The sequence below is a fragment of the Papilio machaon genome, chromosome W, assembly GCF_912999745.1.
Source record: "Papilio machaon chromosome W, ilPapMach1.1, whole genome shotgun sequence".
Taxonomy (NCBI): domain Eukaryota; kingdom Metazoa; phylum Arthropoda; class Insecta; order Lepidoptera; family Papilionidae; genus Papilio; species Papilio machaon.
The window spans coordinates 1408081-1422746 of NC_060015.1; positions in this window are offsets into that span (position 1 = coordinate 1408081).

Genomic DNA, 14666 nt, shown 5'->3' on the forward strand with positions numbered 1-14666 from the left:
CTGCATCTCTAACATAATGAAAACGAACATCTATATGTTTTGACCTAGTATGTGCCTGATGACTCGTTGCAAGTTTCAATGCACTTTGATTATCACATAACAATTTAATAGCATATGTTTTACCAGTAATGTCAAACATTACATTTCTTAAATAAACAGCCTCCCTGGCTGCCTCTGAAAGAGCAACATATTCAGCCTCAGTGCTAGATAAAGAAACTGTCTTTTGTTTTCTACTTTGCCATGATATTACACACCCATTCATGACGAAACAGAACCCAGTATAAGACTTCCTATCCAGACTATCACTAGCCCAATCTGCATCAACAAAACCTGTCAGGCCTATATCTGTCTTACTAAAAGTTAAACAATAATGTTTTGTTTTCTGTAAATACTTCAATATTCGTTTAGCATAGTTAAAATGAGTTTCATTATAACAATTATTAAACTGACTGAGATAGCTAAGACAATATGACAAATCAGGTCTAGTAAGGACAGCTAAATACATTAGACTTCCTATCAATCTTTGATAAGGAATATTTGCAGTACAACATTCAGACTTTTCTAAATTTAACTTACTTTCAATAGGTGTATCAATAGTACTACAATCAGACATATTAAATTTTAATAACAACTGCTCTATATAATCTTGTTGGTCAACTGTTATGGTTTTACATTCTTTGTTCACATTTATTCTCATACCTAGGTAGCGTCTCACATTACCTAAATCTTTTAACTTAAATTGAGAACTAAGAACAGATTTTAATTTTTCAGTTTCATTATTACAATTAGAAAAAATCAAAAAATCATCAACATAAACAACCACAATTAGTTTTATATTTCCAAATGATTTTGTAAAAAGACATGGTTCACACTTACTAATTTTAAACCCACAATCAGATAAGCATTCTTTAACTCTTTTATACCACATTAAAGATGATTGTTTTAAACCATAAATTGCCCTTTTAAGTTTTAACACTTTACCCTACTCTGTGTTTACAAAACCATATGGAATCTCCATGTAAATATTGTTTGTTAAGTAACCATTTAAGAATGCAGTAGTTACATCCGAATGAGTAATGTCCATATCAAACTGAACACTTAAAGCTAACAACATTCTTAAAGTACAGTGTCTCACTACTGGTGAAAAAGTGTCATCATAGTCAATTCCAGGTTTTTGACTAAAACCTTTGGCTACAAGTCTAGCACGATACCGCACTTTGTCACTGACATCAAGTTTTTTATTTAACACCCATTTACACTTCACTATAGTTTGGTCACTTGGTGCATCAACTACTTCCCATGCGTCATTGACCTCAAAGGATTGAAGCTCATCTCGCATAGCTTGTCTCCATTGGTTACCTTCTGGTCCGCTCAAAGCTTCTGAGAAATCTATTTGCTCAGCTTCAAGATTAGAGCTTGCCATACTTATATAACCCAACCTTTCTGGTTGTTTCCTTATTCTCTTGCCTAAGTTGATATGATCTGATATTGGTTGTATCTCACTATTTGAGTTGTTCTCCGATTGATCATGGAGAGATTCATTTAGCGAATACTCCCCCACTGAATCTCTGCCATCTTTGTTTTCTTGCTGATCAAATGTTTCATTCTCAATATCTTCTTGAATCCAGTCGACTGTTTCTTTTTTACCACTTTCATTCTCTTTCTCTGTCATCTTGTCTTTTTCTTCCATTACTATAACATCCCTTTTTACAGTTATAATATTTTTCTCCTTATCATATACTCTATATCCTTTTACTGTATCTGAGAATCCTACAAGGATATGCATTGTTGCCTTTTTGTCCCATTTTAATCTTTTTTCTTTTGGTACATGCACCATCACCGGACTTCCAAATATACGAATGTGCTGTAAATTTGGTTTTTTACCGGTCCAAACTTCATATGGAGTCTTTTCAATACCTGAAGCTGCTGATCTGTTTTTTAAATAGACTGCTGTATTGGCAGCCTCCGCCCAAAACTTCTTTTCTAAATCAGCTTCGAAAAGCAAGCATCGCGCTCTCTCCACAATAGTCCTGTTTGATCTTTCGCTAAGTCCATTCTGTTCTGGTGTGTACGGATTAGTTTTTTGATGAATTATACCTACTTGCTTTAAATAATTTTCAAAATCATGGCTACAGTATTCCCAACCATTGTCAGTTCTTAGTATTTTTATTTTTTTATTTTGTGAATTCTCCACCATTGCTTTATATTTCTTGAAGTTTTTTAAAACCTCACTCTTGTTTTTCAAGAAGTAAATGTGTGTGTATCTGCTATAGTCATCAATGAATAACAGAAAGTATTTTGCACCTCCTATTGACTTACTTTCCATGGGGCCACATATATCTGAATGAATGATTTCAAGTACATCTGATGATCGTGAACCTGCAGAAAATGGTAATCTTGATTGTTTCCCTTCACAACATACCTTGCAACTTAATTTGCTTGTTGCAAATGTGTCTGGATATTCCATTCCATCAACCATTCCACCACGCTTCATCTTATTCATATCAGAGCTATTAATATGTCCAAGCCGCTTATGCCATATCTCCCCATTTGATATGCTACTGGATGTCAATAAACATTTTTTAGTTTCTAGGTTAACTTTGTAAACACCATTCTGCAAACTTGCAATAGCTACCAATTGATCTTGCATGTTTTTGATGTAACATTTATTTTCTTTAAAAATCACGTTATTTCCATTTTTAATCAATTCACTGACTGATAAGAGGTTTGTTGTTAACCTCGGAACACACAGTACATTCTTGATAATAACATCATAATTACAATTTGTAGACACATGTACGTCACCGGAACATAACACTGGCATTTTTGTGTTATTTGCAGTAGTTATCTCTGATAAAACTGGTGTATAATTTGCATTTTGCACCCATGTACTGTTTGCTGTCATGTGTGCGCTCGCGCCGCTGTCCACGTACCATTCGTTTATACTATATTCTCCACTCAAAAAAGCAACACTAAAAGCATTAGACTGCATGTTTTTTTTAAGTATTGGACATGGATTTCGAAAATGTCCTACTTGTTTACATTTATAACACGTCACATTTTTTTCGTTTGACATTGACACTTTTGAATTTGACATTTGCTTTGTTTGTGGTGTCGCGCCATATTTAATTTTATTCTTTTTGTTAGCAGCGAATGCAGCGCCACTGGCGTCCGTGTCATTTCTAGAAACATCCATATCAATCAATTTTGACTTTATACTGTCTGTCGTAATTTTGATTCCTGAATGCTCTATGGCCATAATCATCGGTGCAAACTTTTCAGCTAAACCTGCCAATAGTAACGATCACCTCCGTGAAGTTGGCCCCCCCACTTTCATTTTTTTAACTTTTTTTTACGCAAATCGTTTGAGAATCGTTTGAGAGGGTTTGAGAGAAAAGAAATATCGTTTGAGAGTTCCTACTTTCTCCGTAAAAACAATTTCAAATTCTAGTGTTAAGTTGGCCCCCTCACTTTACTTTTTTTTACTTTTTTCAATGCGAATCGTTAGAGAGTCGTTTGAGAGACATTAAGAGAAAAGAAATATCGTTTGAGAGTTTTTACTTTTTCTGTAATAAATATTTTAATTCTGGGCATCGAAAGTTACAAATCGATTTTCTTTTCTTTCCGAATTAAATATGGCAATCATGCACTTGGACGTTTCAAATTTATTGTGTAGGTAGAGAATGGTAAGAGAGTGATTGAGAGAAAAGAGAAATCGTTTGAGAGTTAATACTTTTTCTGAAATATATATTTCAATGTCGGAATCGAAAGTAACAAATCGATTTTCCTTTTTTCCGAATTAAATATAGCAATCATGCACTTAGACGATTCAAATTTATGGTGTAGGTAGAGAATGGTAATAGAGTGATTGAGAGAAAACAGAAATCGTTTGAGAGTTAATACTTTTTTTGAAATAAATATTTTAAATGTCGGAATCGAAAGTTACAAATCGATATTCCTTTTATTTCGAATTAAATATGGCAATCATGCACTAAGACGTTTCAAATTTATTGTGTAGGTAGAGAATGCTTAGGGAGTGATTGAGAGAAAAGAGAAATCGTTTGAGAGTTAATACTTTTTCTGAAATATATATTTCAATTTCGGAATCGAAAGTTACAGATCGGTTTTCCTTTGCTCCGAAATAAATATGGCAATCATGCACTTGAACGTTTCAAATTTATTGTGTAGGTAGAGAATGCTTAGAGAGTGATTGAGAGAAAAGAGAAATCGTTTGAAAGTTAATACTTTTTCTGAAATATGTATTTCAATGTCGGAATCGAAAGTTACTAATCGATTTTCCTTTTTTTCCGAAATAATTATGGCAATCATGCACTTGGACGTTTCAAATTTATTGTGTAGGTAGAGAATGCTTAGAGAGTGATTGAGAGAAAAGAGAAATCGTTTGAGAGTTAATACTTTTTCTGAAATATGTATTTCAATGTCGGAATCGAAAGTTACTAATCGATTTTCCTTTTTTTCCGAAATAATTATGGCAATCATGCACTTAAACGTTTCAAATTTTTTGTATAGGTATAGAATGATTAGGCAGTGATTGAGAGAAAAGAGAAGTCGTTTGAGAGTAGATACTTTTCCTGAAATAAATATTTCAATTTCGGAATCGTAAGTAACAAATCGATTTTCAAAAACTTACAAATCTCAAAAATTGAAATATTTATTTCAGAAAAAGTATCAACTCTCAAACGATTTCTCTTTTCACTTAATCACTCTCTTACCATTCTCTACCTACACAGTAAATTTGAAACGTCTATGTGCATGATTGCCATATTTATTTCGGAGTAAAGGAAAACCGATCTGTAACTTTCGATTCCGACATTGATATATTTATTTCAAAAAAAGTATTAACTCTCAAACGATTTCTCTTTTCTCTCAATCACTCTATTACCATTCTCTACCTACACCATAAATTTGAATCGTCTAAGTGCATGATTGCCATATTTAATTCGGAAAAAAGGAAAATCGATTTGTTACTTTCGATTCAGAAATTGAAATATTTATTTCAGGAAAAGTATTAACTCTCAAACGATTTCTCTTTTCTCTCAATCACTCTCTAATAATTCTCTACCTATGTAATAAATTTGAAACGTCTAAATGCATGATTGCCATAATTATTTTGGAAAAAAAGGAAAATCGATTAGCAACTTTCGATTCCGACATTGAAATATATTTTTCAGAAAAAAGTATTAACTCTCAAACGATTTCTCTTTTCTCTCAATCACTCTATTACCATTCCCTACCTACACCATAAATTTGAATCGTCTAAGTGCATGTCTGCTATATTTAATTCGGAAAAAAAGAAAATCGATTTGTCACTTTCGATTCCGACATTGAAATATATATTTGAGAAAAAGTATTAACTCTCAAACGATTTATCTTTTCTCTCAATCACTCTCTAAGCATTCTCTAACTACACAATAAATTTGAAACGTCTTAGTGCATGATTACCATATTTAATTCGAAATAAAAGGAAAATCGATTTGTAACTTTCGATTCCAACATTGAAATATTTATTTCAAAAAAAGTATTAACTCTCAAACGATTTCTGTTTTCTCTCAATCACTCTATTACCATTCTCTATCTACACCAAGTCTATGACACGGTAATAATAATACCGTGAGTGAGAGAGAGATACAGTTATACCCAATTCCTGTGACGTGACAAAGACAGGGATAACTATCTTCTGTCCCTTTCTGCGTACCAGGCTTTGGGGTTTGTTTGGAACAAAGGTTGTCCCCTACAAACAACCTAGGTTGTCCCTAACAAAGTTTGACATTCGTGCTATTTTTCGAAAATTGTGAGTACTTAGTGGCTGTAATTGTGCAAAAATATTTTGATATTACAGTTTTAGTAAGGTAAAGTTTATAAAACATGGTATACTGCTGTATTGTCGGTTGTAATAGCCGTAGTGAGCGAAAATAGAAAAACATAACCTTTCACTCGTAAGTACTGAAATTACGCACCTATTCACATGTATTCATACAAAATAAGGAAGAAAATACAAACTAGTTGTTCTTTACAGTCTTTGTAATAACTAATATGTTAAAATACGGGTAAAATCAGCTAAAATAAAATAGTATTTTTCGAACATTATGCGCCCAAACGCAGATGACATTTGTGTCAAATAATATACCTAATATACTGTAGATCTGGGAAACAAGCGGCCATATTAAACTTCTTTTCAAATTGGTTGGTTATTACCCGTAAAAATAATACCACCATCTTGTTGTAAAAATTACCCTGAATTTAGGGGAAATAAATTATAGTATGTATAATGTATATAAATGAAACAATTCACATTTTTTATACTATTTTCAACAGATTTCAAAAGGAGTTTTTAATTCTGGTATATGCTGTGTTTTTAAATATTTGATACTTTCTTATCCCTTTGATTTTAAAGAGTATGCTTTTTAATTTGTCCCATGTAAATTTTGTTTCTTAGAAATTACAATCAAAATAGTTTAATATTAAGTAGTTTTACATGTAGTGTTCACTGTAATGATATACAGAGTAATTTAAAATTATATGACTATAATATTGGTATGTTTTTGTAGCTTTTTATGAAGACTTAGGGCTTCGTGCATATCGAAGAAAAATAGGACATCGTTTGAATGCTCGTCCAATGGACCTAAGACTGAAGAGATGCCGCGCTTTGTTGAAGCGGTACACGGGAAAAAATATCGGGAAATTCTTTTTTTGGAGTCACTCAAGACATCCTTGATTAAGGCAGCCGCCGATATTGACATGGACCTCGTTCGTGCTGCGATAGACGACTGGCCGAGCAGATTGAAGGCCTGTATTCAAAATCACGGAGGTCATTTTGAATAAACTTTAGTGTCATAAGAATCTATGTTTTGTTAAGTTCATTTTGGTATATAAATGGTCACATAATGAATAAACTTGTTTCAATTATTTTATATTAAACATGTGACAGAATTTATGACCTGACTAAGTATTAATAAAAAAATCTGTTTACGTAATCTTAGTCACATAAACAAAAATTACGCATTGTTTTTTATATTTATTACGTTTATTAATTACAATTTAATTGGGAATATATAAATTGGTCTATATTAAATTATATCGTAATTATTCATTTTCGGGAAAAAACAAATAACTGGTAACCCCAATCCTTTTACTTATATATAAGTATAGTCTATAGTACTCTCTATCTGTCCCTAACGGGTGAACGCGCGTGTCATATCTATATAATTCTTCATCTGAGGACACAATAACATTGACGAATGGTCACCCTGACAGCTGACAGTGTTGTTATCCTCCACTTCCGAATACACCCAAGTCAAATCAACTTGACATTCCAACAATCACTACGAAGATGTCGCTGTAGCTGCGCTCTCCGACACATATATATGTAACATATCCAAAGGAACTGTTTGATATCCCAATATTCAAATGTCGCTGTAAAATAGCAAAGTGACAGCTGTTAGATATAACATAATATATCCTCTAAACAGACTTCTTTTACAACGGCTGTCTTGTAAAGTCAAGTAGTTGGATCTGTCAATAATCTATAATTATCTCTAGTGAAATTAAAAAAACCAAAAACTCTTTACTTTAATAAATATGTGGCTGGAGGTCTAGTTTGTACAGTTTTTTATATATGTTTATATGTTTTTATATGTTTCATTAGCTGTCGCCCGTGACTCCGTCCGCATAAGTAGGCTATGTGTTCTTCCAGACTATGTTCTACATCTGTGCCAAATTTCAACAATATCCGTAGATCCTTTCTGGAGATATCTCCAAACAAACATCTATCCATTCATCTAAACATTCGCATTTATAGTATAAGTAAGATTTCTTAATTTTTTTCATAAAAATGTTTCAGCCTAGAAGGGAACATCATCTTTACAAGTTGCACGCTAAATATCAGGCCAAAGAAAACAGTGAGATGATAACAAAGATACTACGTGAAATGGAGGACAGCTGTTTGTCGGAAATTGAAGAGTTTTTAAGTAATTTTGACCCGGAGAATACCTCGTTAGAGGAATTAGACAATTTAATGAAGGACTGCGTTGACACTGAAGTCAAACTGTATGGGTAAACATTTTAATTCTTTAAAATAGGACGCAAATCTTAATTCAACTATGAATTTTCACTGACGGAATGCAAAAACATATAGTAATCCTTGTCTAATCTGTAATTCACTTCGAAAAAGTAAGAAATGACAACATATTTTAATACAAATTGAATTTCACGATAAACAGTAATAACTATTTTTTTTGCCGACTTCAAAAAGAAGGAGGTTATCAATTCTAGTGTATTTTTTTTGGTTAATAACCTCAGTGAAAATCCACAGTTAAATAGCGTTTGAAGGCTTTATAAGAGATATATCTCTTAGTATTTAATTATTTTTTTATATTTTTTTTCATGTTTCCTGCTTAGGTTTTTTTTTTAAATATAATTAAGTTTTTTTTTATGCTCTGAATGTTAGGTTAATTTGAAAATTTGAGCTTATTAATAAATATCCCTGCTATGTGCAGGTATATACGCACCAGCTTTATATATAACTAGAAATATATAAATATATAAATATATAAATAACTAGAAATCTATGAATGTTTTATATATTCACTTGTTAAATTGGTATTATTTTTTTCTATATTTATAATATTAATATAGAAGAAATTTATGCATAAAATATCATCAATTATTTAAGAATTTTTTTTTCCTCTGACTTATATTAATGGGGAGAAAAATTACCTTTTAAACACTATAAATGTCAGTATGTTCAAAAATGACATCACTAAATATACCACAGATTATACAAAAATACTTTATTTTATATACAAAGTACTCTATGGATTGTAGTCATAGTAACGAATTCCGTCATAATCACTTAAAAAAAGGATTTTTTTTAAATAGTTTATCAATTATATGTAACACAAAATGGCTACATTTTTTTTAAAATCGCTAGAATTATGTATAAGCCCTATCTTGACGGCGGCACTAGGCTTTAGTTTTCAGTTTTTTTTATATTACAAGGTGGCAAACGAGCAAGCGGCCACATGAATTCGCCGAAATTGGCGACCGCTGCCCATAGACATTCGTAATTGTAGATGCGTTGCCTACCCTCTATCGACGAAGGAGGAGACGCACAAAAAGAGAATATGTAACCTTCCTATGCATCTCCTCCTCCAACAAATCCACCTTCCCTTCCCATCCTTTCCTTATAAGAAATAGGGTGGGAAGGGAAAGAGGACTAGAGTTAGGCCTACTTAAAGAATTGGGGTTTTTCTCCCCAATTAAAAAAAAATTAATACATAACTGAAGTTTAAATATAAAAATTCTAGATGCTTAATTTTTTTATTACAAAATGAATATTGTTGCGTCAGTCAGAATTCTTTGCCGAAACCTTTTGGCATCGGCGATGAAGTTGGCTTTAAAGTTTACAAACAACTTAACAAAGCTTTTGTTTTTGATTAAAAATGTTTCTATTCGGCCAAAAAATATAATGTGCTTACTCAAATCTTACTCGTATATAATTGTTAAGCTCATATAAAAAGGAAGCTAAATAAAAAAAAATATTACCGATAGGTATCAAAACTTAACAATTTACTGTAGTTTTTTTTTTATTTTTATATAAAATTTCTATTATAGTTAATAATGTGCTTAAAGTTGATTATCAAATTTATAGAAAGGCGGCTACAATTTTTTAATATTCAAACGAAAAAAAAACACGGCTTTATTTGCAATTATTGATTTATAGTGAATTACTGATAACAAAATCTCCGTTTAAATTTTTTTTTTATATCTGACGGATGTGTTTTATACCTCTATATATTATTTGGTCAAAGAAATCTACGGTTTTTCCGCAATAAGTAATTTTTTTGTTTTTTTTTTTCTCTAAACTTTATGATATATAATATTAAATGAAACACAATGAAATGCATCACATTTGGTTGATTAATTTTTTTAAATTATAATTTTATATTATTTTTTACATAATATTAAAATGCATGCCAATTTAAAAAGGGGCTATTTTTTGTAACATAATCTAAGTCATTTAGATATATTTATTAAAATAAATGTACTATGATATCAATTTAAATTTTAAACTTACAAAAAAAATTAAATTAAATGTGCTTTAACGGTAGTCATGTTTTTTAAATACCTTTTTTTTAAAACAATGAAAAAAAGACAGTGAAATAAAATCGAATATGAAATGTTTCATAATTTATTATATAAAAAAAACTTAAATGTGGCCTAAAAACATATTGATTGTTGTGCTGTAAAAATAAAAATTATTTATTGATTATTCAAAATAATTTCTCGTATAATGTAATCAGAGGATTAATTATATATTAACTGACATGTCACAAAGTAAAATAACTTTCTAATCAGATTTTATATTATATTTCGTATGTTTAAAAATACATATTTGTTAATTGTCGCTGCAAAATAGTTAATTGGTCGCTAAGGGTGACTCTCAGTTTAGTTTACACTAAGAAAGATCACTTTTTTATATAAAATATACATATATGGTCACATTGCACTACAAAGTTTACTTAAGCACTGAATAAATTAGATAAATATACTAATTATTAATTAAATTATAGTGTACTTAGTTAATGCTGTGCTTTGATAAGTGAGAGTCATTATCCAGTACCGACAGATGTCTTTCATTTTAATTCAGGTTAGAAAAATATCGCGGTTTGAACTCTCGCTTATCCAGGTTCGACTGTATTAGTCAATATACTGAATTTTCACAAATTTTTAATCTGTTACAAATGTTATTAATTCACGTTTGAACGCCATTTATTTTTAATAAGTAAGTTGTAACAAAAATTATTGTTTATTTTTTACTGAATGTGCTATTATTTGTTTAATTTACACATATGTTTTTTTTAATTTTATTTTTAATGTACATATTACTTTGTGCTTTAGTCAGTAAATAATTTTGGATATACGTAATATGTGTAAGGTTGCTTTTTAAAACTTTTTCTACTTAACTGTAGAATTAATTTGAATTAAATTGGATGTGCGTTGCTAAAATTTTAATATGAATATTTAAATGTAGGGATTGACTTCAATGAAAAAAGATCTGTTGGAAATAGTATATTTCATTTCGATTGCGGAAAGCCTGTCATTGCAAGTTCCGATAAATGTCTACAAGTTGACAGTAGGAACAATTTGCAATGACGGTTCCTCACGTGTACTGAACAACTATTTTTAATACAGTTGCCAAAAAATGAAGCATTTTAGTAGAATAATAAAAATAATTTTTTTGGAAAATGGCGCCAATCGTAAAAGAATGTAAGTAGAGATTTTTTTTGTTTTCTTCACCCATTCTGGGTAGGGAAAGGGAACCATGCCCATACAGCCAAGTTTTCAGCTGATTTTTTTTTGATATGAAATAAAAATGAAATTTAATGAGATGAAATGAAACCTAACCTAACTCGTTGAATCAAATCATCTGATATTGAAACAAATCAATAGTTTCTTTTTAGGAATATTTGCATGAATCATAAAAACTTCTATGATTTTTCTTTTGTAAAAAGTTTGTGGTTGTTTATTTTCTTTTTAATAGACATTATTTTGACAGTTGGGTAAGAGAACGTACGAGTTCGGAAAAGGTAAAGAAAAAGCACGAGAGAACAAAAGAATACGCTAGTTTTTGAGCAAATGTATTAAAAATATTTTTTAACACGAGTATTACAACGGCTATAACAATTTATAGCCGTTGGTCTGACATTTGACTGTTGATTTGTTCTACAGTTTCATCACAACTTGATCATTCGAGAAAGTATAAATTACAAACAAAAATATTTTTTTTATTTTATTTTTGTGATGATTTTATAGATTCTCTATTGTAATTAAAGACAGATAAATTTATTTGACCCGGTGAGTATTACTAAAATACGCGCTCTAAGTTCATTAGCGCCGCCCTGTCAATGTCAAAAAAGTGTCAAAAGATCCATCTCGTAATGTAACTGTGTCTTATAAGACAAAACATAACAAGACGTATACGTCATGTTCTATGTCGAAGTAGTTTTTATATGTTTTTAACAAGTAATCGCGATGACAGCGCCATTCACCGGGTCAGATAAGTATGTCGCACTATATTCCGTTTTTAATTAATTTTTAAATTTACGATGTGTCTATAATAGATTTATTTATCGTCCATTAATTGAATTTATTATTTCGTATATTTTCATTGTAATGATGGCTGATAATTTGTTAGCGTACTATTACGGTTAAATTAAATAAAGTAATTATTTCAATTTGTATTTTATTTGGGATGAAATATAGAATTATAAGGATAGTGGTGTGGTGGAGATTCACCATGTTGTCAGAATGAACACACTAGCCTCGCCTACCCGTAAGGTTGCCAGGTCGCCAAACCTACTAGCCGGACAGAGCAGCCAGTTTGGTCGGACATTTGGGTACAAAGGTCGGACACCCTATATTAATTAGGATTTAGTCTCAGTATTAATAGGTACACTCTCTTTCGAGAAATGTAAAAAGCCTAACAAAAGTCGGAAAACTGTTTATTTTGGCCGGACAACGCTACCTACCCGTATTCGGACGAGACCTGAATAATTTTTAAGTTATATGTAATATCTTTAACCAAAATACAAAAATATGTTTCTATATTTTAAAAGTGGAATAAAAATTTAAATAATAAAAATTGTTCGGAGCCCTTGGTTCTTTTCGACGCTTGTGTAATTTTCTTCCGATTCTTACCAAAGTTGCGCTTGTTCAGTCCTTACTTCTGCCTATACTTGACTATGCCGACATTTGCTATCCTGATCTCACAGAGGAGCAATTAAATAAACTTGACCGCCTTCAAAATGTTGGTATACGGTTTATATTTGGGGTACGCAAATATGACCACATATCCGAATATCGTGTAAAGCTCAAGTGGCTCCCAATCCGTCTTCGCCGGAATGCTCACATTCTTTCTACTTTATATAATATACTGTTCAATCCACTTGCTCCACATTATTTGAAAGAACGTTTTAAGTTTACATATCTCACTCATGACCACAACTTGCGTTCTAGTACAAACTTTTCTCTTCTTACTCCTTCACACACTTCTTCTTTCTACTCAAAATCGTTCACGGTTTACGCTGTGAAACTATGGAACTCCTTACCTCTCTCTATTAGATGCAGTAAAAGTATTGAATCGTTTAAAAAACATGTCAAAGATCACTATCTGCAGCTCTAATTTGGCTATATATTGCTGAAATATTGTATTATTTTATTTTCTCTTATTAATATTTCTATTGTTTTTATTTTTATTTCTTATCACTGTTCGTGTGCACCCTACCGATTTGGTTTACTTAGCTTAATTTCTACCCAAAGGTTGTCTGGCAGAGATCGCTGTTTAGCGATAAGACAGCCTTTTGTGAAAATCCTGTTGTACTTTCTTTTTTTGTAACTCCATGATTGTGCACAATAAAGTATATTTGTATTGTATTGTAAAAATATATGCACATTTTTATTTAATACATATGATAAATAATTGCCTAAACATCGATCAATTTATTTTCCTTAGCATTAATCAGACGAAGTCTTTACCGCAAGAGTGAACGCGACAACTGTAGGCATGAAAACTCCAACCTAATCTGCATTCCAGTAGCTAGAAAAATATTCCTACACGTAACACACACACACACCTATGAAGATTGTTCGTGACAACGAACATAAACAACAACCGTGAAAGAAGATCAAGGCAAAAGAACAACCTCGAGCTAAATAATTAGTGCTGACTGAGCGAGGTCAGCAGTGAGACAGCTGGTGGGTCGAATCGATTCATCAGCAGTTTTCAATTGTATAAAAGATCTTGGAATCAGAGAATAAAGCATTCTGGTTTACTGGAATCACGGTGGTTTTACTCTCCTCGCCGCCTCCACCACCCTTAGTGCCTTGGGTTTGCCGTTGATCTATTGCCGGCTTATTCCATTGCACTGTCTCCTTGCCACCCTCTTCCCCGCCTTGTGCCTTGGGTACGCCGTAGATAATTGCCGGCCACCCCCACTGCACTATCACCCCCTTCCCCAACCTTCGGACCTCGACTTTGCTGCGGGGTATTGCTAGCATACTCCATAGTTTTGGTCGCTCCCATACCGAATCCTAGCATCCCGTCTGTGAACCCGGAAACACTGGTACCCTGGTGATCTGGTTGCACATGTTGGTCCTTCGAGTAAACCGAACCACAGCCGCTAAATTAAAAAAAAAAAAAACCGCGATTAAAACGGGAGGCCTACCCAAAACGGTAAAATCAATTATAAACGAAATAATAATAAACGGTCGCGTACGTAAACAAATATCGGAATCCGTGATAACGCGAGTGAATAAGGAGGTCGTGTCGTGTGAACGGGGACAAGCAAATTGTAAGGTAAGCATATTGCATGTTTTCATAGCTAACTCATTCAAATCCACTAAAGTAATTAAAAAAAAAAAAAATAGAGGAGAATTGAAATCACAGTTAACTTTTACGTATACACCAATTGATGATGTTTACACAGGTCTAAGTGCAAATAGTAATTTCTATGTTTACGTAATTTACATCTAATAAGGCATAATTACACGAGTTTGAACCAAGCGTTAAACGTAGTAGGTCCGAAGGGAGGAGAGTTTATTATTTTACTTTTATTTTTTTATTTTTTTTTCTCCTCCCATTTGTT